The following is a 27,345-nucleotide window of genomic DNA, read 5'->3' as shown; positions in this document are numbered from 1 at the left end:
GGTTCCTGCAGAATATAGGATTAGCAATGTTTGGACTTCTGTTTTATATAAATTACCGTTGGCGCTTGTTGAATGTGCAGAGCATTAAGATTGTCATGATTAGGGAATCTTTGAAAGCAGACGAATTATCAAATAGGACTCATGAACATGTCAATGTTGTCTTTCTCAGTTTCCATTTTGGAGATTTCTATAAAGGAATAATTCAAATACTTTCTTTACACATCTAGGCACTGACTTGATGGGTCTCACCTTCAAGAAATCTGTTTTGCTTGTAAAAGTTATTATCATAACATATCAGCATGTCTTGAATCAAAATGTATGTTTGAACATGGTCGAAAGATACTTTGAAAATCTATTTCTGTACTTCTTCATTAACAGTTTATTTCCCGGCTTCTGATTAAAGTTGTTTTGTTGATATATATGACTCCAGTTTTAAACAGCTGGGTGATGTCCATGGCATGAAATTGGAGTTGAATCATTCCCAGAGGTATTGCCTGAACATGCCATTGTAACATAAATTAAGATGTCTCCAAATGTCGATCAGTTTTGTCATTTGCTTGAAATATTTCTGACAATACAGCAACAATCCATTAGTGCTAATGTTCCCTTTGTCATAACCGGGTTAAGTCAATACCTCCCTCGTATGTCAATAGCTCCTTCTAAATATGTATCTGTAGGAGGTGAATCTGTCAGTACAGGAACATTGTTGTCCTGACATAAAGATGCTTATATAGAAGGGGGTCGATCCAGGTCTGTGGGGATGTAGGATCCAGGGGTGTGGGGTAAGATCCAGGGGTAGGGGGTTGGATCCAGGAGGGTAGGATCCACAAGTGTGGGGTAGGATCCAGGGGTGTGGGGTAAGATCCAGGGGTAGGGGGTTGGATCCAGGAGGGTAGGATCCACAAGTGTGGGGCAGGATCCAGGGGTGGGGGTAAGGATCCAGGGGTTGGGGGTAGGATCCAGGAGTTGGGGGTAGGATCTAGGGGTGTGATGGTAGGATCTAGAGGTTTATGGTAGGATCCTAGAGTGTGGGTTAGGATCCATGGGTGAGGGATAGCATCCACGGGTGTGGAGGTAGGATCCAGGAAGGAAAGGATCCAGGTGTGTGGGGTAGGATCAGGGTTGTGGAGGTAGGATCCAGGAGGGGAAGATATAGGAGGGGAGGATCCAAGGGTGTGGGGTAGGGTCTAGGGTTGTTGTGGGTAGGATCAAGGGTTGTGGAAGTAGGATCCAAGAGGGTAGGATCAAGGAGGGGTAGGATCCAGGGTTGCGGGATAGGATCCACAGGTGTGGGATAGGAATTAAGAGTGGGATGGGTAGGATCCAGGAGTGGGTGGTAGAATCAAGGAGTTCGGAGTAGGATCCGGGGTGGGGTAGAATCCAGTTATATCATATTCCAAACATATGATACACCCTTTTGTATATATTATGTTTTCTTGAAGATCAAATTCACTTGTGTAAACATAACAATCTTCAGTATTCGTTACTAGTTCAGAAAGACTGAAATCATGTTACATTTCATTCCATTTTCTAACTATCTTCCAAAGTGTGAAACAACCAATGTTATTGAGTCTGAGTAGCTGTTTAAACATTTCCCCACCTCGGGCTGAAATCTGATTCCTGCAGGCTGGAAGTTCCATCACCTGAGAATGATGACTTCGGACTGTCAGGCTGATTCAGCCATGACTAGAAGCCTGCTGATTGGGAAACCAATACACACATTCAGATTTACTCGCTTGTCATACATTGTCGAATATTGCCGTGTCACAACCAATATCTCCCACAGGCAGTGTGTGGTTTGATCAGGGCTAAATACAGTAATGGTATGTAAACTACAGAATTATAAGAAGCCCAGTTCTTCAGATCGATATGATACCCTCCACAGCTAACTGCCATTAGAGCTCGAGTAAAAATGGATTCTGACACTGACAAATCCAATAACACTTTCGCATGCAAAACCACATATTGCCATTATCTAATCCCGCCACACATTTTCTGGCCATTATGTAACGTAGCATCATAACACTGGTGATTCGTGATCAATGTTCAGGATGGCAGCAGTAAATTGTGCAGCACAGCCGTATTGTTTAACCCTTAATGTAATAGTGTTAGGTTTAAAAGGTTAGCCAAGAAATGCATGTGTAGAAATGTTTATGGGAGTTAGTTTATAGTTGGTGACCAACTTTAGATTGGCATTAGCTGTTTCTTCACATTGATGGGATTTCAGTGTCAGGAACTTGTGTCCACAATTATTTCTAGCTTGAAAAATGAGGAAAATAATAGGAAAAAAACACAAAAAGAATTCTGCTTGATAAAATATAATTATTTCAAGGCATAAAACCATTTCCCAATATATTTTCCTTCCTGTCTATAAAGGTCAATCTAAAAAAAATAATCTATGCTTCCGCGATTGAAAACTGGATACCATGTAAATGGTTGTCAAGGGTGGACTGCTTATTTATGACAGCGGGGAGGGGTGGGCTAGTTGTTAAAGTGTTTGTTTGTCACGCTCAAGGCCAGGGTTCGATCCCCACATGGGTACAACGTGTGAGGCCCATTTCTGGTGTCCCACGCCATGATATTTCTGGAATATTTATGACAGGTTCTTCAATTTAACAAGGTTAGTCTTCGAAATGCTACAGACTGAAAGCAAATAAATGTTAGTATAATAAAAGATACTCGAAATGAGTTTTGTTGGGGTCATTAGATATTCTGGTCGGGGGACATGGGTGTTGAAAAAAAGGAATTAATCTGTTTTCTGAAATGCTCACCACTAACAAAAAATAATGTCTCCTCTCCAAGGAGTAGTTGTTCTCTGTTTGTTTGTTTTTTGTTTAACGCCACACTCAGCAGTATTCCGGCCATAAAACGGTGGTTTGTAAATAATCGATTCTGGACCAGACAATCATGAGCATCGATCTTCACAATTGGGATACGATAATGTGCATCAACCAAGACCACCTGATCCTACTAGTCATCTCTTACGACAAGCATATTTGCCTTTTACGGCAAGCATGGGTTGCTGAAGACCTATTCTAACCCAGATCTTCACGGAGTGTGACAATCGTGGGTTGCTAAAGACTTATTCTACCCCAGATCTTCACGGAGTGTGACAATCGTGGGTTGCTGAAGACCTATTCTAACCTAGATCTTCACGGAGTGAGACAATCGTGGGTTGCTAAAGACTTATTCTACCCCAGATCTTCACGGAGTGTGACAATCGTGGGTTGCTAAAGACTTATTCTACCCCAGATCTTCACGGAGTGTGACAATCGTGAGTCGCTGAAGACCTATTCTAACCTAGATCTTCACGGAGTGTGACAATCGTGAGTCGCTGAAGACCTATTCTAACCTAGATCTTCACGGAGTGAGACAATCGTGGGTTGCTGAAGACCTATTCTAACCCAGATCTTCACGGAGTGTGACAATCGTGAGTCGCTGAAAACCTATTCTAACCCAGATCTTCGCGGAGTGAGACAATCGTGAGTCGCTGAAGACCTATTCTACCCCAGATCTTCACGGAGTGAGACAATCGTGGGTTGCTGAAGACCTATTCTAACCCAGATCTTCACGGAGTGAGACAATAGTGGGTTGCTGAAGACCTATTCTAACCCAGATCTTCGTGGAGTGAGACAATCGTGAGTCGCTGAAGACCTATTCTACCCCAGATCTTCACGGAGTGAGACAATCGTGGGTTGCTGAAGACCTATTCTACCCCAGATCTTCATGGAGTGTGACAATCATGGGTTGCTGAAGACCTATTCTAACCCAGATCTTCACGGAGTGTGACAATCGTGAGTCGCTGAAGACCTATTCTAACCCAGATCTTCACGGAGTGAGACAATCGTGAGTCGCTGAAGACCTATTCTACCCCAGATCTTCACGGAGTGTGACAATCGTGGGTTGCTGAAGACCTATTCTAACCCAGATCTTCGCGGAGTGAGACAATCGTGAGTCGCTGAAGACCTATTCTACCCCAGATCTTCACGGAGTGTGACAATCGTGAGTCGCTGAAAACCTATTCTACCCCAGATCTTCACGGAGTGAGACAATCGTGGGTTGCTAAAGACCTATTCTACCCCAGATCTTCACGGAGTGTGACAATCGTGGGTTGCTGAAGACCTATTCTAACCTAGATCTTCACGGAGTGTGACAATCGTGAGTCGCTGAAGACCTATTCTAACCCAGATCTTCACGGAGTGTGACAATAGTGGGTTGCTGAAGACCTATTCTACCCCAGATCTTCACGGAGTGTGACAATAGTGGGTTGCTGAAGACCTATTCTACCCCAGATCTTCACGGAGTGTGACAATCGTGGGTTGCTGAAGACCTATTCTAACCCAGATCTTCACGGAGTGTGACAATAGTGGGTTGCTGAAGACCTATTCTAACCCAGATCTTCACGGAGTGTGACAATCATGGGTTGCTGAAGACCTATTCTAACCCAGATCTTCACGGAGTGAGACAATCATGGGTTGCTGAAGACCTATTCTACACCTGATCTTCATGGGTTTTGTTCTCTGGATGTTCCCCCTGGATGTCCAACAAGTTGGTTTGGTTCCTGCTTTAAGAGAAAAAACTTGTTTGTCTGACTGAAAAAATCTTCTGTCTCAAGGAAAACTAACATGTTGAATGTGGTATTGACTTTCAAGTGTGGATATGGAATAATACATCAGGATGTCCGCCATACGATGGTAGCACATTCATATGGTTCTCAGACCCGACGACTTGATTGATTGCATGTCATGTACATTGATTATTATCCCCTGGCATGAAGTGGAGGGGGGATAAAGGAATAGCCACCGTGCTGTCTGTCCATCCTTCAGTCCTTCCATCTTTCCATCCATCCGTCACATTTCGTTTCCGGAGCAGAACTAAAAAACCATGAGAGACATTGTAACCAAACTTGGCACATAGAAAGATCTAGTGGTGAATTGTTGCCCTTTGATAGTTTGGGATTTCGAAAAAATTATTTTTCAACTTTCCATGGCAATGACTTTTGACTTTTGAAAATGGCAGTTGTGATTTTGAAAAACATGCAATATTTCTTCACCTAATTTGGCGCATAGAAAGGTCTAATGGTAAACTGGTTCCTTTTGATATTTTGGGATCTTCACATCTTCCACATGATAATACTTTATCATAGAGGGGTGGTCGGGTAGCCTAGTGGTTAAAGCGTTTGCTCGTCACGCCGAAGACCCGGGTTCGATTTCCAACATCGGTACAATGTGTGAAGCCCATTTCTGGTCTTCCCGCCATGATATTGCTGGAATATTGCTAAAAGGGGCGTAAAACCATACTCACTCACTCACTCACTCACTTTATCATAGTGGTGAAAAAACAATACGGAGATGAAATGGATGTGATTTGGTTGAATTCCAAAATTGTTTCCAGAAATCTGACACAAAAATTCTGATGCTATTTGCCGATTAATTCACCAAAAGAGATGTTTGAATCAGGGTATGAAGTTTATATTTATTATATACTGCTCGAAAAAAGGTACGGAACACCTGATCTTTTCATTTGACTATAGTTAATCTGCCGTGTCAAGAATGAACTGAAGGTGACAGTTTTGACCTTGGAATCATTGCTCTGAACAAGCAAGGTCACATTCCACAAAGTGATCTGATCAAGTCAGTCATTATAAAGGTCATCTTTGAGAGTTATCTTGAGACGAATAACTCCCAAGACGATGGTCGCACTATTTATGAAAGCTATTTTTATGAATATTTCTGTATTCATGAGTTGTTACATGAGCTGTAGACATACCAGAGCAACTCATTCATTCATACGATTATACAGAGTTGTTATCAGCATGAACAAATTATGTGGGCACCCATGGTATATGCTATCCATGCAATAGAATGTATGATCCTAAACTGGCTTCCACAGGAGATATCGCATGGGTGAGATCAATTAACTTGCATCACAATGCTTTGCTGACCATTGGGACATCATCAATTACGTCAGAATTCATCTTCAGCAACCCATGCGACTATGTTTGTCGTAAAAGGCGACTAACGGGATCGGTTGATCAGACTTGCTGACATGGTTGATGCATGTCATCGTATCCCAATTGCGTGGATCGATGCTCATGATGTCAATTACTGGATTGTCTGGTCCAGACTTGATTATTTACAGACCACTGTCATATTATAGCTGGAATATTGATCAGTACGGCGTTAATCAAGAAACCAACAAACAAAATATGATGTCACAATCGAATGACTAATCACTTGTCTCTCTGCCACTAAATATAATCACAGTCACATGTCTTTCAAGCTCGAATATATGAGTAAGTATGGTTTTACACCCCTTTTTGCAATGTTCCAACAATATCACGGCAGGAGACACCAGAAATGGGTTTCACACATTGTACCCATGTCGGGAATCGAACCTGGGTTTTCGGCGTGACGAGCGAACGTTTTAACCACAAGGCTACCCGACCGCCCCTCAAATACATGAAGACCAGTTGATACAAGGTCAAAATGTGCTCAGAAAGTCTTGGATATTTCTATGATCTCGGAAGACACTTGTCAGAGATTTTCTCTATGTTTCACCTCTGAAATTTAAATGCAGAGTCCAAAAGAAGATTGTATAGATGTGTGCAAGGTTCACATTGTGATGGATTTGTAGTTGACTTGAACATTGGGTTCGGGTTTCAAAACTCATTATTAACCGTTACTTCTTGAGATAAACTGTGTGGTGACTTGGTTGAGGTCATCATACCCCATACCATGCGATGTTGCTCATAATATCAATCCCTGGGTCATCACTGGAATATTGCTGTGTGTTGTATTAAACAGCAACAAACGCGTACGAGGTCAACCGTTCAGTTTGCTCCTTGTAAAGAAAAAATCTCAGCAAGATTGCAGTATATCAGATACCTTCCGCTATTTTTGTAAGACATCAGCAGTTCTATTAACTTCTATTTTCGAGTATGGTTTTGTATGTTTGTCTCTGATTTTTATATTCGATGTTTATGAAAGTCTTTGATATTCCATTCCATGGTTTAATTATATAAAACCAAACAAATGCAAACAGGGTCATGTTTTTTGCTAATTTTGAGCTTGTTTTTCAAAGCGTCTCACTTTATTAGAAGCATCAAACAAATATGGCCAACAGGGATCAGATGTTGTGCAAGTGTACCAAACTCTTGTAGTTTTTATAACTTTTAGGCATCATGGTCAAAAAGGTGGAATGAAGTGTCCATTTTTAATCAGAAGCTAAGTAGCATTTTCAATTATGCTGATTCAACTACAAAAAGAAAATAATATTGGGCTGAATATTAAAACTGCACACCACTGTGTTCCACAACGATTTTCTGGTCCAGACTCACTGTCACTTGATTGTCTGGTCCAGAGATATATTGTTTACAGGCCACCATCGTATGGCGGGAGTGTTACTGGATGTGATGCTGGGCAACAAACAAACACTTTGCTTTTGATGCAGATTGTGGGTGGCGGGTGCTGCCAGGGGGCGGGCGGGGCGGGGCATGCTTGCCCTTTTTGCAGGTGCCTAGTGTCATTCATATATATTTCATCACTATGTTGCCTTCAAGCTCAATGGATTCCAGTTTGGGGATAATCGAGACTGATTATTCTCTGGCATTGACATTTATATATTCTTTTGGGTATTAATGACAGGTGATACCTGATGTCTGGAAGCCTTACTTGTCACTCAGTGGTGACCTTTAAATATGTTTGGCTGGACTCCATATCAGTGTTGAGTTTAATTAACCTTTTTGTGTCAACTCTAATCCTTGGACACACATGATGTGTGTAACTGGTGACAGAGTATGATGGGTCACGTCTGTAACAGTAACAACATGAGAAGGCACAATGACGACTGCAAAATGTCTCAACAACATCCTATTTCTTAGAAGCCATCATCCTCGATGTTTCATAAGGTGTAGATTCTTGGAAGGATCATCAATACAATAGGTTTAAATTTGGGCATGTGACCTGACAGTTGTATTGTCCACGAGGGTGAAAGTGGTTGCAGGTGATGATATCACAGTTGTATTGTCCTAGAGGGTGATAGTGGTTGCAGGTAGTGATATCACAGTTGTATTGTCCACGAGGGTGAAAGTGGTTGCAGGTGGTGATATCACAGTTGTATTGTCCTAGAGGGTGATAGTGGTGGTTGCAGGTGGTGATATCACAGTTGTATTGCCCTAGAGGGTGATAGTGGTTGCAGGTAGTGATATCACAGTTGTATTGTCCTAGAGGGTGATAGTGGTGGTTGCAGGTGGTGATATCACAGTTGTATTGTCCTAGAGGGTGATAGTGGTGGTTGCAGGTGGTGATATCACAGTTGTATTGTCCTAGAGGGTGATAGTGGTTGCAGGTGGTGATATCACAGTTGTATTGTCCTAGAGGGTGATAGTGGTGGTTGCAGGTGGTGATATCACAGTTGTATTGTCCTAGAGGGTGATAGTGGTGGTTGCAGGTGGTGATATCACAGTTGTATTGTCCTAGAGGGTGATAGTGGTTGCAGGTGGTGATATCACAGTTGTATTGCCCTAGAGGGTGATAGTGGTTGCAGGTGGTGATATCACAGTTGTATTGTCCTAGAGGGTGATAGTGGTTGCAGGTAGTGATATCACAGTTGTATTGCCCTAGAGGGTGATAGTGGTTGCAGGTGGTGATATCACAGTTGTATTGTCCTAGAGGGTGATAGTGGTTGCAGGTAGTGATATCACAGTTGTATTGCCCTAGAGGGTGATAGTGGTTGCAGGTGGTGATATCACAGTTGTAGTGTCCTAGAGGGTGATAGTGGTTGCAGGTAGTGATATCACAGTTGTATTGCCCTAGAGGGTGATAGTGGTTGCAGGTGGTGATATCACAGTTGTATTGTCCTAGATGGTGATAGTGCTGGTTGCAGGTAGTGATATCACAGTTGTATTGTCCTAGAGGGTGATAGTGGTGGTTGCAGGTGGTGATCTCACAGTTGTATTGTCCTAAAGTGAGTGAGTTTGATTTTACGCAGCTTTTATCAATATTCCAGCAATATCACGGATGGGGACACCAGAAATGTATTGTCCTAGAAGGTGATAGTGGTGGTTGCAGGTGATGATATCACAGTTGTATTGTCATTGAGGGTCATATTGTTGTTGCAGGTGGTGATATCACAGTTGTATTGTCATTGAGGGTCATAGTGTTGTTGCAGGTGGTGATATCACAGTTGTATTGTCATTGAGGGTCATAGTGTTGTTGCAGGTGGTGATATCACAGTTGTATTGTTATTGAGGGTCATCATGTTGATCATAAACTTAACACATAGTTTAAACACAAAGTCCCTCTGCAATGCAATCAAAGCTATGGAAACACTGTCTTCATGCTGTTGGTCATGAGATCACAAGTCTTATTCCTGTACTTTTTTTATGTTTATTTTCCACAAGGAAGTAGAACGATCTAATTGTAATGCTATAAGTGCAGTATATTACTCAGACAAGGTGCCAGTGGCTGTCTAGCCTCATTGAAAGATTACATGGCAGAAGCCGATGACCCCCCCGAGGCATATTACTTCTGATCCTTCAGATCTGTCTCGAGTTATTGGAACAGAAATAAACTCCACAGCAACTGCATACAATTATCAAATCATTTCAATGAATAATATTGTCTGTGTTTTAGAATTGATAACTATCACAGCTTTCTTCTTACGGCAATGAATAAGTAATGGTGGGAACATGATACTGGAGACGGATGTTTTAGCACAAGACATCACTGAAAAATCAGACCAGCTAATCATTTGAAAACACATCAAGCCGCCTTAAGATCCTCCTTGCTGGAGTGGAGTAAATGTTTCATTACATGCAAATGATAATGGTGATTGGTTGTCACTGTAAAGCACAGCCAATGTCGCAGCAGGGAAGTGCTCTGTTCATCTCCTGCCTGGACACTAGCTGCTTCTAGGATCTGTCACCTTCTTCGTGGGGGAAAGCAAATTTCTTTCTGGAGAAATTTGAATAATTTTTCCATTGGTATGTCCGTATGTTTTTTGGATGAAGATGTGGTCCCCTCCCCTGCGGTTAGCTCAATAATGAATGTATTTGATGCTCTTTGCTTTTTGGTGGAAATAGAATAGCTTGGGTTGTAATACAGGCAGAATTTCTGCAGTGCATTGGTTTCTGAATAATTGTGTTTCTATATAAGGTTTTTATGCCCTTATTGCTTGTTTTTAAACAAATATTTTGGTTGTTGTAACTCAAAGTGATCTAATGAGGTTTTTTTACTCTTGTAGTTTTTTTTAGCCTTTGTGTTCAGTTTCACAGGCTTTGATGACAATATGCCAGAGTGCTCGAGGCAAAGTTACAAATTAAAAACCTCATGTCAGAGAGATTAATTTCTTTAAAAGAAATTTCAAAAAGAGGACAAAAGTGCTTTTTTGATCAGATGAAGTTCAAAATGAAGAAAAAAATATTTTTCAGTTTAGTTACTCTATCTAATTATAAAATGGAAATTTTTTTTTTGTCTTATATAAATTCATGAGAATAGATCACATAAGGAATTTATCTTTAGATCATACGGTTATGCAATACAAAAACAGCCAGGAACTAGTCTGTAAATGAGAAGGGCAATTAACATTTGCTGTGCTGACGGTCGGGAACCTGATACCACTATACAAAGATGGGGCTAAAAATGGTGCTGCAGTTTTAATACCAAGGATGAGGTAATGGGGACCTATTTGGACTTGGTGTCTCATATGACACTTTAAACTTAGAACCTGGTCGTGGGAGACCAGGAGAACATGGTTACAGGGATAATACCTTGACAGGTAGTGGATCGTACTTGCCTTCATTACAGCGAGGCCGCCTTGTTAGTGGAACTCAAGTAGGAAAAGATATGATTCACAGTTTCACTGTGCTAGAGTTTTGTCCGTCTTGAAGCAGTGACCGAAAACAATATGTTTTTGCTTACAAAAACCCAGGCCCTCCCTGCCCGCCACACTTGAATGCTGTTCAAAGCAGCGTTAAACCCAACTCACTCACTCATACATGCATATTCAAGCTGTACCTCATTGAATACAATGAAATTAGTTGTTTGCTGTGTTAACTATGGCAAACTTAAGTGATGCATGTCATTATTTGGATTGCTCATGTTTCATCCAAACTGGTGCAGGAGCCAAGTTGTTAAAGTGTTTGCTCATAACACCGATGGCCTGGGTTCGAATCCCCAAATGGGTACAATGTCTGAAGCCTATTATGGTGTCCCCCGCCTTGATATTGCTGGAATCTTGCTGAATGCAGCATAAGACCATACTCACTCACTCACTTGCTTGACAATCAATCAATCAATCAATCAATCAATCAATCAATCAACTGCTTTTTCACTCACCTAATCATCCACCTGCTTTCTCACTCACTCTCTCTCTGATTCAATCAATCAATCACCTACTTTCTTACTCACTCACTCACTCACTCACCTGCTCACTCACCTGCTCACTCACTCACTCACTCACTCACTCACTCACTCACTCACTCACTCACTCACTCACTCACTCACTCACTCACTCACTCACTCATTCACTCACTCACTCACCTGCTTACTCACTCACTCACCTGCTCACTCACTCACCTGCTCACTCACTCACCTGCTCAGTCACCTGCTCATGCACTCACTCACTCACCTGCTCACTCACTCACCTGCTTACTCACTCACCTGCTCAGTCACCTGCTCACTCACTCACCTGCTCACTCAATCACTCACTCACCTGCTCACTCAATCACTCACTCACTCACCTGCTCACTCACTCACCTGCTCACTCACTCACTCACTTACCCACCCAATCACTCACTCACTCTCCTGCTCACTCACTCACTCACTCACTCATGACATGGTTTTAAACTAAGACCACTGGCATTAGTACCAGCATCAGCATTACAGTATCCGTTCCAAGACAGTATTACCCCCAGCGGATCAATACTGACCCAGGTGGTGTTGAGAGTTGAGGTGTATACTACTACTTGAGTAAATGCTGACTGGCAAGGAATCCTGCGATGGTTATACCTGTTCAATAATACATAGCCAGTCCAAGTGCATGTTTCACGGATTGTTGCTTAATGGCCTCTGTTGGTTTAAAAAGTGGGAGCTCCAGTTAACAACGAGGTTAAAATAGGTTTACATGCCAAGGCTCATCTGCTTCAGTTAAGCAGTGAAAGCTTTTTGTTTCCACTCTCAAAAAAAATATTCTGACATCCGAATGCCACTTTTTACCTACAAGACAGGCTATATGTATGACTATTTTTGTAACTGTTTTGTGATAGAGCCAGACCTTCTTCCTGTCATTCATCTTATCTGTATGTTGTGTAATAATACTTTCCAAGTCATTCAAGTACTGAAGCGTAGTAGGGCCACGGTGAATTTTCTTTTGTCTAAGTATCTCCTACTAGGATTTAGTATCTCCTACGTAGGACTTACTATCTCCTACGTAGGACTTACTATCTCCTACGTAGGACTTACTATCTCCCACATAGGACTTAGTATCTCCTACGTAGGACTTACTATCTCCTACGTAGGACTTACTATCTCCTACGTAGGACTTAGTATCTCCAACGTAGGACTTACTATCTCCTACGTAGGACTTAGTATCTCCTACGTAGGACTTACTATCTCCCACGTAGGATTTACTATCGCCTACGTAGGACTTACTATCTCCTACATAGTAATTCTAGGCCATACTAAGTCCTATCTCCTACATAGGACTCACTATATCCTAGATATTAGGTCCTACGTAGGAGATAATAAGTCCTACGTAGGAGATACTAAGACAAAAATAATTTTCTCCGTGGCTGTGGCCCTACTACACTTCCAAGTACAAAATTGGAGAGAGAAAAACCATGCTGGTATTTCTTGTCAAAATGGTAAAGGCGCTAGTCTTGCATCACTAAGGTTTTCCTACCACATTAAAGTGGCACTCTGTGATATAACTTGAATATTGTTAAACTCACTCACTCATACACCGTCTCCAAGAGACAAATAATTAAAATATTGAAAAAAAATATGTAATTCCCTACACTGGATAACAAAGTAATTCTCACCTAGAATTGTGCCGTGAGTTCATGTCATCATGACCTGGTTGGTGTGAATTGTTGCTCATGATGTTAGTCACTGGTGTAATCATTTACAGGCAGCATATATGGAATACTGCTGTCTGCATTGAACAAAATTCCCCAACCAACCAAGTACAGTAAACTACAGTTTTAACAAACTCAAAGTGACCACTTATTTTAGTTTGTATAACCGTAGTTCATTAGAAGCATTTCGACTGTCTTGGATCAAGTCACGTGAACTCACCGTAGGTCCTATTTTGAAGACAGAATACATCCCCTTCGAAGGCTATTGCCTTTTCAGTGTTTTACTATTGTTGATTGAGGGTGTAAATCGAGGGCAAGTGTCATTACATAATTCAGTTAGTCACTTGCCTTCAATTGTTTCTCGCCACTTTGAACAGCCGCGTGTGGCCGTGGATGTTATGATAAGTTGATTGGTAACAGGTGAGCTGCTCACAGATTAACAGTTTGTTATAAACATAAACATTGTCGCTGACATAGTACACACGGGACCACAAAGTGAGTAGCTGGAAAAGAATTGTTGTGAAAAAAAGAATTCTTGCAGAGGAACAACATTTTGTCCCTTTCAAAAAACCCTGTTTGTTATAAGGGCAGATCAGGGTCTGCTTGCGGAAAGCAATCTTAGCGCTACCATGATTTTAACTCACAAACTCTAACATAGACATACTATGCTCTTAGTGCTGAGATCATTTTGTGCAAGTGGGCCTGTGGCTTTAATGTGGGACCTATCTGATATTACATCATCATCATAGGGGCGGTCGGGGAGCCTAGTGGTTAAAGCTTTCGCTCGTCAGGCCGAAGACCCGGGTTCAATTCCCGACATGGGTACAATGTGTGGAGCCTATTTCTGGTGTTCACCACCGTGATATCACTCACTCACTCACTCACTCACTCACTCACTCACTCACTCACTCACTCACTCACTCACTCACTCGTCACAAACCAATGCTTTGGATTGTTGCCTTGCTATCACCAACTAGTTTTATAGTACACTGTACTGACCTTTTACTGATTGGTGTGTCACAAAAACGTATGCCTTTGAATTTGAGGATACTTTGCAGATTGCTGTGACTGTTATTGTAGCATCAATAATAATAACAATAATAATAATAATAATAATATTCTGCTTGTTAAGTGGATAACTCCATACACAATGTATGCTCGAAGCGCAGCGTTAGTATTACACTGGTCAGAGTGCACTTGATGTGAAACTTGATGATTCATTCTCAGCTCCCTGGGGAGTATACAACCCACACTGCCTGTGAGGCACTAGAGCCTTGCGGTCCACTACTGGTTTCCCAGCCCAACGTGGTGTACCAGTTTTGTTGTTCACCTTTGAGAATGAACACATTTTGCAACAAGGTAGCGGTATTGCTGCAATAATTCAAGTATCTACAAAGAATTTTTCCAAAGTCACCCTTCCAAGTCGTCAGGTGTTCTCGTTTGCAATATCTGACTTTCAAAGAATCTGGTTCTCAGGGACATATGGTCCATGTCTGTTTTTTTCAGTCTGGAAGAGAAATATCACTGCAACATCAATGGCACAATTAACAATGACAGCCGTACATCTGTTGAACACTGTGAACATAACACGAGAAAAGTGGTATTCATCTGATCGTGTGGAATCAATACTCCACATGTCACATGAGTGAGCGATGTCAAGTGCAACGGAGTCTTGAGTGAAATATTCAGTCACAGCACTGAATCGCACCATCAGTTACATATGAGAGGCTCCTCATCATCTGACCAAGCTAGGTCATCACATCTCCTGGAGTGACCATGCCTATTGATTTTGTATGACCGCTGTGTCTGCCACACGACTGGTCGTGGTGGACCTTGTTACATCTGCTAGATGATGTTTCAGAGTACCTTTTGTTGTTTGGATATGTTGTGAAAAGCACCCTTCTCAGGCATCTTGTTGTAAGACGAAGATTGAAAAGTTTTGGAAAACCACAATTTATTGTCCATCATTTGAGACACACTTGACAAAATTTTCTTTACAAACTTTCAAAGGTTTCCCAAGGTGTATCATTTGTCAATTTTATCTTTCCAGAAAAATGTACTGCCCTATGAAACATGGTCAATCTGGCTACTGTCTTTCTAACAGTGACTTACTGTTATGGTGTAATGTAGTGGTTGTATTAGACCAATAACATAACAATGAACTAATGTAAGACAATAGCAGGCATGATGCATCAGTAATCTGTTTGTTTGTTTGTTTGTTTGTTTGTTTGTTTGTTTGTTTGTATGTTTATTGTTTAATGCAACTCTCAGCAATATTCCAGCTATATGATAGCGGTCTGTAAATAATTGAGTCTTGACCAGACAATCCAGTGATTGTCACCATGAACATTGATTCACACAATTGGAATACAATGGCATGCATCAACCAAGTCAGCGAGCCTGACCACCCGATCCCGTTAGTTGCCTCTTACGACAAACATAGTCGCCTTTTACGGCAAGCATGGGTTGTTGAAGACCTTTTCTACCCCGGATCTTCACGGGTCCATCAGTAATCTGATCAGACTCTATACTCCAAGGTAAGACTTAAGCAAACAGGTACATGCTCTTCACACCAGAGGTCTGGGTTAGAATCCCAATGTGTAAAAAAAAATGATGCCAGTTTTGTATGATCCCGTTATTAAATGGATACATAAACAGCTTAAGGGTTAAAAAAGATATGCCAGTACTTTACATATTGTGATCAGCTCAAAGGAAAGCGGTATCTTCAATCTCAATCATGTCTTCAATCGGGTGTATTAAGTTTGGATGAGTAGTTTGGGAGTAGACTTTAGCTATTCATAAATACTTATCTAGCTATTGTGAGAATATATCCCAGACGGACCCAAGTTCCCTAATAATTCATAAGGCCCAGTGGTCCCGGTGCTTTACTGCCAGGCAATAGTCTGGGAATGTTCAGAATATGCAATAACGATAATTACAGGAACATCTAGACATTCTTCCAGTGCCTGCAACGGTTATTGTTGTCAGTAGGCAGTGTCAGTCTCCACATACTAACTGCCTATCAACTGATCAGATACACAGACGATGGATCAAGGCTGTGGGGATATTAGTCTGGAAAAAAAGTTCAAAGTAGCCTGGAAAAATCTGGGAAATGTCAAGTAATATTGTTGAATATTGAAAGTGTATTATGAAGAGGAGCCACAGGCAAAGCTTTGGATGGCTCAATGATGCTGAGGAATCTGGAGCCAGGAAACAATCACTAATATATGTAGTGAAACATTAGGATTAGTCTACAAGTGAAATGTTGACTTGAAGTAGTTCAAACAAGCAAGGCATGTGACTGATTGTTATTCTGAAGGTTCTCTCCAATCTGTCACAGTGAACACGTGCTAGTATGTCACTGATTATTGACACGATCGATGGAAAGACAATATAGCAAGGAAAGTACTGGTCTGTGGCCATACTGGTGCTACATTAAGGCAAGGGTTAATGCTGGTGCAACAACAAGGCAAGGGTTAATACTGGTGCAACATCAAGGGTTAATACTGGTGCTACATTAAGGCAAGGGTTAATACTGGTGCTACATTAAGGCAAGGGTTAATGCTGGTGCAACAACAAGGCAAGGGTTAATACTGGTGCAACATCAAGGCAAGGGTTAATACTGGTGCAACATCAAGACAAGGGTTAATACTGGTGCAACATCAAGGCAAGGGTTAATACTGGTGCAATATTAAGACAAGGGTTAATACTGGTGCAACATCAAGACAAGGGTTAATACTGGTGCAATATTAAGGCAAGGGTTAATACTGGTGCAACATCAAGACAAGGGTTAATACTGGTGCAACATCAAGACAAGGGTTAATACTGGTGCAATATTAAGGCAAGGGTTAATACTGGTGCAACATCAAGGCAAGGGTTAATACTGGTGCAACATCAAGACAAGGGTTAATACTGGTGCAACATCAAGGCAAGGGTTAATACTTGTGCAACATCAAGACAAGGGTTAATACTGGTGCAACATCAAGGCAAGGGTTAATACTGGTGCAACATCAAGACAAGGGTTAATACTGGTGCAACATCAAGACAAGGGTTAATACTGGTGCAACATCAAGGCAAGGGTTAATACTTGTGCAACATCAAGACAAGGGTTAATACTGGTGCAATATTAAGACAAGGGTTAATTCTGGTGCTACATTAAGACAAGGGTTAATACTGGTGCTACATTAAGGTAAGGGTTAATGCTGGTGCTACATTAAGGCAAGGGTTAATACTGGTGCAACAACAAGGCAAGGGTTAATACTGGTGCAACATTAAGGCAAGGGTTAATACTGTACAACATCAAGACAAGGGTTAATGCTGTACAACATCAAGACAAGGGTTAATGCTGTACAACATCAAGACAAGGGTTAATACTGTACAACATCAAGACAAGGGTTAATACTGTACAACATCAAGACAAGGGTTAATACTGTACAACATCAAGACAAGGGTTAATACTGTACAACATCAAGACAAGGGTTAATACTGTACAACATCAAGACAAGGGTTAATACTGGTGCAACATCAAGACAAGGGTTAACACTGTACAACATCAAGGCAAGGGTTAATGCTGGTGCTACATTAAGGCAAGGGTTAATACTGGTGCCACATTAAGGCAAGGGTTAATGCTGGTGCTACCTTAAGGCAAGGGTTAATACTGGTGCTACATTTAGGCAAGGGTTAATGCTGGTGCTACATTAAGGCAAGGGTTAATACTGGTGCTACATTTAGGCAAGGGTTAATGCTGGTGCTACATTAAGGCAAGCGTTAATACTGGTGCTACATTTAGGCAAGGGTTAATGCTGGTGCTACATTAAGGCAAAGCGTTTTGTTTCAATTGAAAGTCAGTATGTACAAACTTGCCAGTGTCTGGTGTTCTTAACATGTAAACTGCTATCCTTGTGTGGAAGCACCCTATTCATTTTTAGGAAGTGTAATTTACAACTCAGTGAACTCACAAAAACAGTGTGACTGTCTGAATGAAGCTGATTGTGTGTCTGGAGCTACTGTGTGATACACATGTAATCTTGTTTAACCGTTCTTGCCATCATAACACAGGCCCATCATGCATCTGGACAATAAGTTGCAGGTATTTCACACTTCCTGCTGGGCACATGATGGCCCACACTGATTACTGACAACTGATTACAATGCCATGTCCTTCACCACTTCATTACTCACACAGTGTTGATTACAACAACCTGGTTTTGTGTACACAGTATATTTTGACGTCTCTGACCAATCAATTTTCACAGTTGAAATAGCCATCTCACAGCCTAGTCACCAAAAGAACTATGAGTATGACAAGGTATGTCCATCTTGCACTCAGCCTGAATCCGTTGTTCATTTGTTTCTGGAATGTCAAGACCATGACCCAGCCCGGGTTTGGTTGAAACAAGAATTGCAGTTAGATCCGCTATGTCATCGATCTCCCAAAGCCAAAAGATGCAATAGCGAAGACCTAACTCTATTTCTGAGAGATGGACAGCTACTCGAACGTATATAAACAGAGCAGCCAAAGATAAACATGAAATCATATATCTCGACGAAAATAGAAATCCTATAAATACAAAAACAGAAATTCTATGAATACTAGAACTCACAATAGATATATGTACCCTATTCACACACATGAGTCCCCAAAAGGGACAGGCCAGCCGAAATTGCTACATATAATACCGGCAAGTAATTTATATAATAATCATCTTCATCATCATGATCATCATGATCATCATCATCAATCATCAACATGTAAATCAGTAGCTTTCTTCTGCTCGAACTTGTGCCACATTTGATTAGGAAAGTACTTCATTTAATTACACTTCACGTTGCTCAGCACAATTGATTTCACTGCAGCCTTAAACAGACCCTGTGATGGAGGTCAGGCCTCCCCAATGTGGTGAGGTACGTTATATAATCTGCTGGTTTACAGTTTCACTTTTAATAACATCAAAGTATTTTCCAACTCAACTTCAAAATCAATTCCGTTATCAATAATATATGTCCAGCAGTTGGTATCATGTTTGTGTCCCAGGGGAGCCAGGGAATGGTAGAGCCTCTCAAATTGGTCTCCAGGTTCTGCCCTGGACATGTATAAGCATCTGATTTGGCCCTGATGCAGCATTGCATTCCAACCTATCACACCTCCTATTCACAATGGTATCACTATGACTGATTACCTACTATCTGATCTGCCACAACCACCAACACATCCCCACAAATAATGCAGGCAGAATTAATTAAATCTGACCACAGCCTCGACCACCATATACTCTTATTCTTGGAAGCGTTGATGTGATATGCTATCTGTAGCGCAGGTCAAAATCAGATATTGTGACGGCTCAATTTCTATCATCCTCGATTATCCAGGGGATTATATGAACATTGTATTACAATAAATACCCTGGGCTCTGTTCCACAAAGCGATCTAAGCGCTACGACTATCATAAGCCAGTGTTAAAGTATAGGAGTTACGATCACCTTAGCGCTAAGATGGTTTTGTGGAAAAGGGCACTGGTCCTTTCCCAGCGATATATTTGTGTTGAGTCGGATTCGAAAAGCGTGATGTTAAAAAAAGCCTTGCAATCAAATTACTTTCAGAAGTGAGAGTAGTTCTGTGTAAAGTCAGAGACAGGAGTGAGGTGGTGATAGCACTTCCAAAAGGTGGCAATGGCGGCGAATAGGTCCAGGGGGTATCAAAATCGAATGAGAATAGAATATACTGGATATTCGAAGATGGGGTTTGTGAGTGAGTGAGTTGAGTATAACGCCACTTTAAGCAGTATTCCAGTTATATCACTGCTTGTCAGCTTAATGTGGGAAGAAAGCTCGAGGTGATGCAGGTCTCAGACGGTTACCACTTTGGTGAAACTCACGAACATGGGTATGGTGCTGGAAACATAATCAAAGTGATCTGTGAATCAAACCCACAATCGTATGTTTCTGGCGTCCCCAATGGACGCAACTCTTCACAGCAAATTGCAGCACCTTAGATGACTGGGACACCCGTGGCCCTAATCGAAGATTGGTTTCTGGAAATGGCCAAATGTTGCTTAAGTTGATCGACATGTTAATTCAGAGGTTTGAGTGGTGGTTTGTTAAGCTGAGGTGAGGTGAGGTGAAATGGAGTTTAACGTCACGTCCAAGATTATTGCACTTACATAGCGGTGCATGCACGTGTGTGTGTGTGGCTGCTTGTACTAGTCCGGGCTGATGCCGATTCACTCACTCACTCACCCATTCTCTTGAGCACTCATTAATTCTGGATGATGGTAGAACATAACTGTAAGTTTAGATTTTAGAATTTATATACTAGTATTATACATAACAAGGAAACATTACCTTCTCCGATGTATAAAAAAAATATTTGATTTGTCACAACCAGTGGTATGCACGTATTTTTGCATTTATTCTGAAAAGAATTTGATATTAGATAAGAAAATAACAGGATTTACCAGAAAAGGCATTGGTTTTATCGAATCCTTTGACAAACATCAGGTTTAGTTTATTACATATTTATTATTCTAAATTCAAATTTCCCATGAGATTTCACATTTCAGTTTAGGAGCAAAACAACCTACAAATGAGCATGCATTTCTAAATACATAATGCATTAATTCAAGGTTGAGACTCCTTGAGAATAATATGTTTATTCTGATGGAGCCTGTCGTGACAGATCACCAGACACTGTGGTGAAAGTACCCAGTTTCTGCAGCAAGCTATTGTTAGCTAGAACCAGTACATATAGAACCTATACTACTAGAGGCATTAAACTTTCAACACAAAGACCCTGCAGAGACAGAGGCTAGCAGATCTCCACATCATTACAGAGACCCTGATCCAATACAGTTCTGTAATGAATACATGTCGAAGGAAACCGAGATTCCAGTTACGGTGTGAAGGATTTAGCAGATCTCCACAAGATCCCACGGATTGGACTTGAAAGCTCCCCATGTGATGATTACAACACATGTGAAGGACGAAGGACTCTATATCGATTGTTAAAGGCACCTGTCTGTCACTGATGAATGCTTAATTAGAAGGTCTTCAATTGTGTCTCCAGTCATTAGAGCCTGTGTATGTGCATGGTTACATGGCATGCAACCTTCTGGGAATTTATTACCATCACAATGAGACCAGAGTGGCTATGACCACAGAGACACAAGCAGACTCTCAACTGTCACCGTAGACGAGGTTGCTTGCTCCGGTGGTGGACGTACTTTTGACCGATTGTTCCTCGTCGTTAAAGGTAGGAAAGTCGTTTTGGTTGTGCTAGTTCCCTGTTTTCATCTTTGGGAGCAAAACTCTATTGATCAGCCTTGGTGAATGGCATTGATTACACCGAGGCAGTCTCTTCCACTACAGACAAACGAATGTTTGCAGTACTCCGTCAGATCAATTGGGGAGGAATCAGTTGGCTGGAACAGTTGCTGCAGAAACTGTGTTTAAGACTGTAGGACAACACCTATCGCTAGAGAAGACTCAGCATGTGTTTGGTATGTGATGTTATTGAACTGGATGCTTGCAGTTAGTCAGTTATAGCGGTTGTAGCGTAAGATTCTGGTTTAGAATGCCTGGCAGCGTGACCTAAATTAGGGGGATTTCCCAATTGATTGTGGCTGTAGAAGGTCGCTTTGATGTTTCTTGGCGTTGTGTAAAGGGTAATGATATGACAGGGTGGAGTATTTGTAGAATCGCTGCAAATGTGATCCTGAAACTTTGGCAATAAGCTGAATTCATTATAACAGTCTTTTGGGATCAAGTTTCCTTTTTAAGGATTTGTGAAACGTTCGATCTTTATGCCTTTGTTTTATGTGCATGCATTCTTTGATTAGTAGTGTGTAACTCTTGTGATGGTGTGACATGCTTTGATCATTGTGAGGCTCAATATTCTCTGTCTGCTTGAGTGCTGATATTTCTTGGTTTGAATGTTTTTTTTACGTAACATTACAATAATGGGGGGTAAAGCTGTGATATGGATGGTGCAGTATGTTTCACGTTGTCACCCATGTGATTTTTGTTTGGGCCTCACCCATCCTCTGTTTGATCAAGGCTACAACATTCAAGCTTTCAGTAAAGCTTTCAGAAGGTTTGATGGTAGACATGTGAATGACATTTTCAAATTTGATGCATCAGGGACAAAAACGATGTCCGATGCAATTCCCTATTTTGACTTATACCATATATATGTTCCCGTGTGTTTTTCAGGTGAACAGTTGACTTGCCTTTGCATGTGTTTGTGATGTGTACCACCTGTAGGGCAGGATATGCTCACCTTTAGCGAACACCTGGTATCATCACTATTTGATAGTGATTCATAAGAACATGCTCATGATAGTCGGAATTGTACAATGGATGCTGTTTTTGGCAAAGATTTCTTATGAAGTGTTTGTTCGCTTTTATTTTACGTGTTACTTTTGTGCAGGAGTGCTGTCACTGAAATGCTTTACTTGGAATGTTTTATTATACCCCCGACCTAAAAGGTATATAGTTATACCAAGGAATTCTGTCTGTCTGTCCTCCCGAGGATATTTTGTGTTTACAACCTATAACTTGAAAACTACTGCATAGATTTTTTTCCAACTGGGGTGCAGTTTTTATACCAATAAGGGAAGGTGCTGTGCAAAGTAGGATTTAGATAAGTGGGTTTTCTGAGAAAATATTGCTTTTTCATGTTTTGAGCTTAGAAATATGTTGGAGTCAAAGTCGGGATTATCAGTGAGCCCTGCTAATTTTTTCCGTGTTTTAAAAGAACAAGGCAAAAGGTGAGCAGGGCACACTAATATACCCGACTTTGACTCCAACATAAGTTCTCTCTCTTGGTTGTGCTATTCCAAAAGCATCTACTTTTCCAGAAATTCAATACAGGCTTTTTCATAAGCTCAGCCTATTTTCAAGTTTTCATTTGAATATCCTAAGGGTAGTAGAATTTCAAATATTTTGGGGGGTATTTATGTTATCACTATTCAGACTGGTAGACGTTCTTGGATAATTTGAATCCCTGTTGGTCTGTCAGCACCAAACCCATGCTCGTGGGTTTCACCAAAGTTGTAATCATCTGAGACCAGCATCACTTCAGGCCTTCCTCCCACGTCAGTCTGACACTGTGATGTAACTGGAATACTCTTCATAGCAGCATTTCCTCCCACACCTAACATACGGCTGATGTTATTTTAGACTTGCCGATTATGATGGATGCTGTCTGTATGTAAGTATAGTTTCTTGTCTGAACCTAGTCAGTAAAGACTCTAACTGTCGAGTATGATTAGTTTAAAATTGATTTGCCTTTGCATGTGTTTGTGATGAGTGCCACCAGTGGGGCTGGATACGCTCACCTTTTCACGAACACCCGATGGCATCACTATTTGATGGTGATCCATGAGCACATGCTTATGATACAGTCGGAATCATAAAATTGACTGCTTTTCGAGAAAAAGAAACGTTTTTTGTAGTTTTTTGTTAGTACTTAATTATGTAAGAACAATATCACCTTTGATAATGTTTTGATCCTTGTTCCCCAATTTACCACTGGTGTGTCTACCTTTGCACTGTGAAGTGAATGTAACTAATGATAAGATAGATTCTCTCTCTAAAACATGTTCCTAAATACAGAATACTTTGTCCTTTGAGAAATCCATGTTGGAAGAGGTCCCCAGCATCCTATACTGGTCGTAAGAGGACTTAAAGGATCAGGTGGTCAAGCTCAGTGACTTGGTTGATAGCATGTAATCGTATCCCACAGCGTGAATTGTTGCTCATAATATCAATCACTGGATTGTTTGGTCCAGGATTGATCATTTACAGGTCTTGGCTGTAATATTGCTGAGCGTGGCATTACACAGCGTGCACAATAGTTTGACCCAGATTTTTTTTGCCCACATGTTGTCTTATAGTGCAATGAAACACATGCCTGAGTAAACCGTGAAGATCCGGGGTAGAATAAGTCTTCAGCAACCTATGCTTGTTGTAAGAGGACACTATGCTTGTTGTAAGAGGACACTATGCTTGTTGTAAGAGGACACTATGCTTGTTGTAAGAGGACACTATGCTTGTTCATATGATGCTTGACCATATTCCAATTACGTGAATCGATGCTCATGATGTCAATCACTGGATTGTCTGGTCCAGACTCTATTATTTACAGACCGCTATCGTCTTGCTGGAATATTGAGTTGGGCATTAAAAATGAAACAAACAAACTTGCCTGAGTCTGTCTTTAGGAGTGAGTGAATATGGTTTTACGCCGCTTTTAGCAATGTTCCAGCAATATCACGGCGGGGGACACCAGAAATGGGCTTCACACATTGTACCCATGTCGGGAATCGAACCCGGGTCTTCGGTGTGACGAGCGAAACGCTTTAACCACTAGGCTCCCCGACCGCCCCCTGTCTTTAGGAACCTACAGTAACCTGACGCCCGGGCGGTCGGGTAGCCTAGTGGTTAAAGCGTTCGCTCGTCGCGCCGAAGACCTGGGTTCGATTCCCGACATGGGTACAATGTGTGAAGCCGATTTCTGGTGTCCCCAGCCATAATTTTGCTGGAATATTGCTAAAAGCGGCGTAAAACCTCACTCACTCACTCACTCACTACAGTAACCTGACACAACAACACTACTTGGTGTCAGTGTAGTGTCACCGGCCACATTCATTGATCAGCTATGGCACATTTGTATCAGAAGAGTGCACACATTGAGGGTCTCCATGGCTGTGATCCTTGTTAACTCAGCCAGGCTAAGCATGTGATAACTACTGGATTGAAAAAAGTCATTCAGCTCAACCAACCACAATTCAACTATATGTGTTTACTGAAGCAAAGATTTGGTGGGAGAAGAAACGCCATGAAAAATATCACTCAGACATTCAGAGGTGGTCATGCATTTATAGGATATATACGCTTGTGTGGCCAGATTGTTGATCAGGTGATTTCAATATACCTGGGCAGGTAAATTTAGTTTGATGAGGAAGTTTAAGATGACATTGTCGTGGATACGACTGTTCATAAAGTGTGATGGCAGTATATATAATTCCCAAATATTTCAGTCAGACAACCAGACTGGCAAATTAGATAAAATGTTGGTAGTCCAGAATTTATAGACTAACGAACAAAAGTAAGAAACGAGTAAACATAAGCATAGTACAGTTTTTGTTAGTTCTCAGAAAATAACAACAATGCAAAATAGACTGTCTCGGACTGTCAGGCAGGCGGGGGGGTGTCGCATATGTTAAATAGCTGATGATAGGCAACACATAGAAATAGCACTGTTGATCACAAGTTCCTGATATCTTGTTGTTCATGTCTTGAGTAAGTGCATGTCACTCCGTTATACAACCAAGATGATGAATCAAGAAGGAATATGCATGGTCCAGGCAAGTGTGACAAATGTTTCGCTGAAGTTAGGATAACAATAGGTCATACCGTCAGTGACCAATTTATATATAACTCCTGAGCTCAAGTATGTTTTGTGTCTTGAATAGATTTAATTTGGAATGCTTAGATTATCTTTGGCGTGAATGTTATGTAAACTTATAAACACATAAACATATGTACTTCATCGAGATCGTGATGATGATGATGATGATGTGATTATGATGGTAATTATGATGATGGCGGTGATTATGATGATGGTGGTGGTGATGATGATGATGATGATGATGATGATGATTGCAGTGATGATGATGATGATTGCAGTGATGATGATGATGATGATTGTAGTGATGATGATGATTGTAGTGATGATGATGATGATGATTGCAGTGATGATGATGATGATGATTGCAGTGATGATGATGATGATGATTGCAGTGATGATGATGATGATGATGATGATGATGATGATTGCAGTGATGATGATTGCAGTGATGATGATTGCAGTGATGATGATGATTGCAGTGATGATGATGATGATGATGATGATTGCAGTGATGATGATGATGATGATGATAATGATGATGACCCCTTCACTTTATGTTGCTTTATGTTGTTTTGTTTTTCACAAATTCATATTATCCCATTTTATTATTTTATTGTGTAAATTTTGCCCACTTCCACCAGTAAATATCAAACTGATTGTGTAAACAGATAATATACGTTAGAGAAGTTTCACTTCACACATCTCTTCAAAGGCTTTTGAGAACACAATGGCTGAATATTTCAATTATATCTACAGTATGGATTATCGTTAGGTAAACATCTGTTTATTGAATACAGCATCAATTCGAAATTGTTCCTCAGGCAACAGCTGAGATTTCTCTTGCCTACACTCTCCTGTATGTCCAGTGTGATACACACCTACGCTGGAAATACTGTTAAATTAACACCTCTTTTCAAGCCAGATGTTTACTGTGAAGCCTTTGTCATCTACTGCTGCAAACCACTAACACGGAGCTAATGACAGCTGACTTCGTCAATTTCTGCATTACCTAACGGCTGGAAAATTATTGCATGTCGTAAGCTGTATTGACAGCGATGACAAAAAATTGGCATGTGGTTTGATTGAGCATTTGAGTCGTAGATTGTTTGGAGCAATCAGAGGCATTGAACAGCTCAACTCAATTTGTATTGTATTGATTGGGAATACAGTACAGACTCCATATTATGACAAGTGGCGGCAACTTGACCTCACTCTGAGTTCTCGTGCGCTGGCCCTACGTTCTACGGATTACTTTGAGTTCTAGGCTTGGTAAGTTTTTCAGCATCCTTGAAGTATTTCTATCATATGTAATTAGCTTTGAGTTTATGAATGGTTATCTAATCCCATTCTGTTGTAGATGCTTCAATGTATGGTAGTATTGTTATTGACATGCTTCAATGTAGGGTCGTATTATTATTGACATGCTGCAATGTAGGGTAGTATTGTTGTTGACATGCTGCAATGAAGGGTCGTATTATTATTGACATGCTGCAATGTAGGGTAGTATTGTTGTTGACATGCTGCAATGTAGGGTAGTATTGTTATTGACATGCTGCAATGTAGGGTAGTATTGTTATTGACATGCTGCAATGTAGGGTAGTATTGTTATTGACATGCTGCAATGTATGGTAGTATTGTTATTGACATGCTGCAATGTAGGGTAGTATTATTATTGACATGCTGCAATGTAGGGTACCGGTAGTGTTATTATTGCCATGCTGCAATATAGGGTAGTATTGTTATTGACATGCTGCAATGTATGGTAGTATTGTTATTGACATGCTGCAATGTAGGGTAGTATTATTATTGACATGCTGCAATGTAGGGTACCGGTAGTGTTATTATTGACATGCTGCAA

The 27,345-nt window shown here is 41.0% G+C and overlaps 1 protein-coding gene across 6 annotated transcripts in view; it reads left to right on the top strand.

Annotated features, from left to right (window-relative positions):
* Nucleotides 1-27,345, top strand: part of LOC124136565 (complexin-like) — a 305,393-nt gene that overhangs the window by 220,121 nt on the left and 57,927 nt on the right. The window contains exon 1 of one of the 6 annotated variants that reach the window (XM_046502511.2): nt 21,054-21,326. The exons of 4 other annotated variants lie outside the window; for them this stretch is intronic. The gene's annotated coding sequence lies outside the window, so the exon portion shown is untranslated. Of the gene's footprint in view, nt 1-21,053; nt 21,327-21,485; nt 21,574-27,345 lie in introns of those variants that run through there. One more of the 6 variants, XM_046502513.2, reaches the window with a different exon arrangement.

This window comes from Haliotis rufescens, unplaced genomic scaffold (genome assembly GCF_023055435.1).
Source record: "Haliotis rufescens isolate VD_foot unplaced genomic scaffold, xgHalRufe1.0.p SCAF_12, whole genome shotgun sequence".
NCBI lineage: Eukaryota > Metazoa > Mollusca > Gastropoda > Lepetellida > Haliotidae > Haliotis > Haliotis rufescens.
This window is presented reverse-complemented; position numbering and strand designations above follow the sequence as displayed.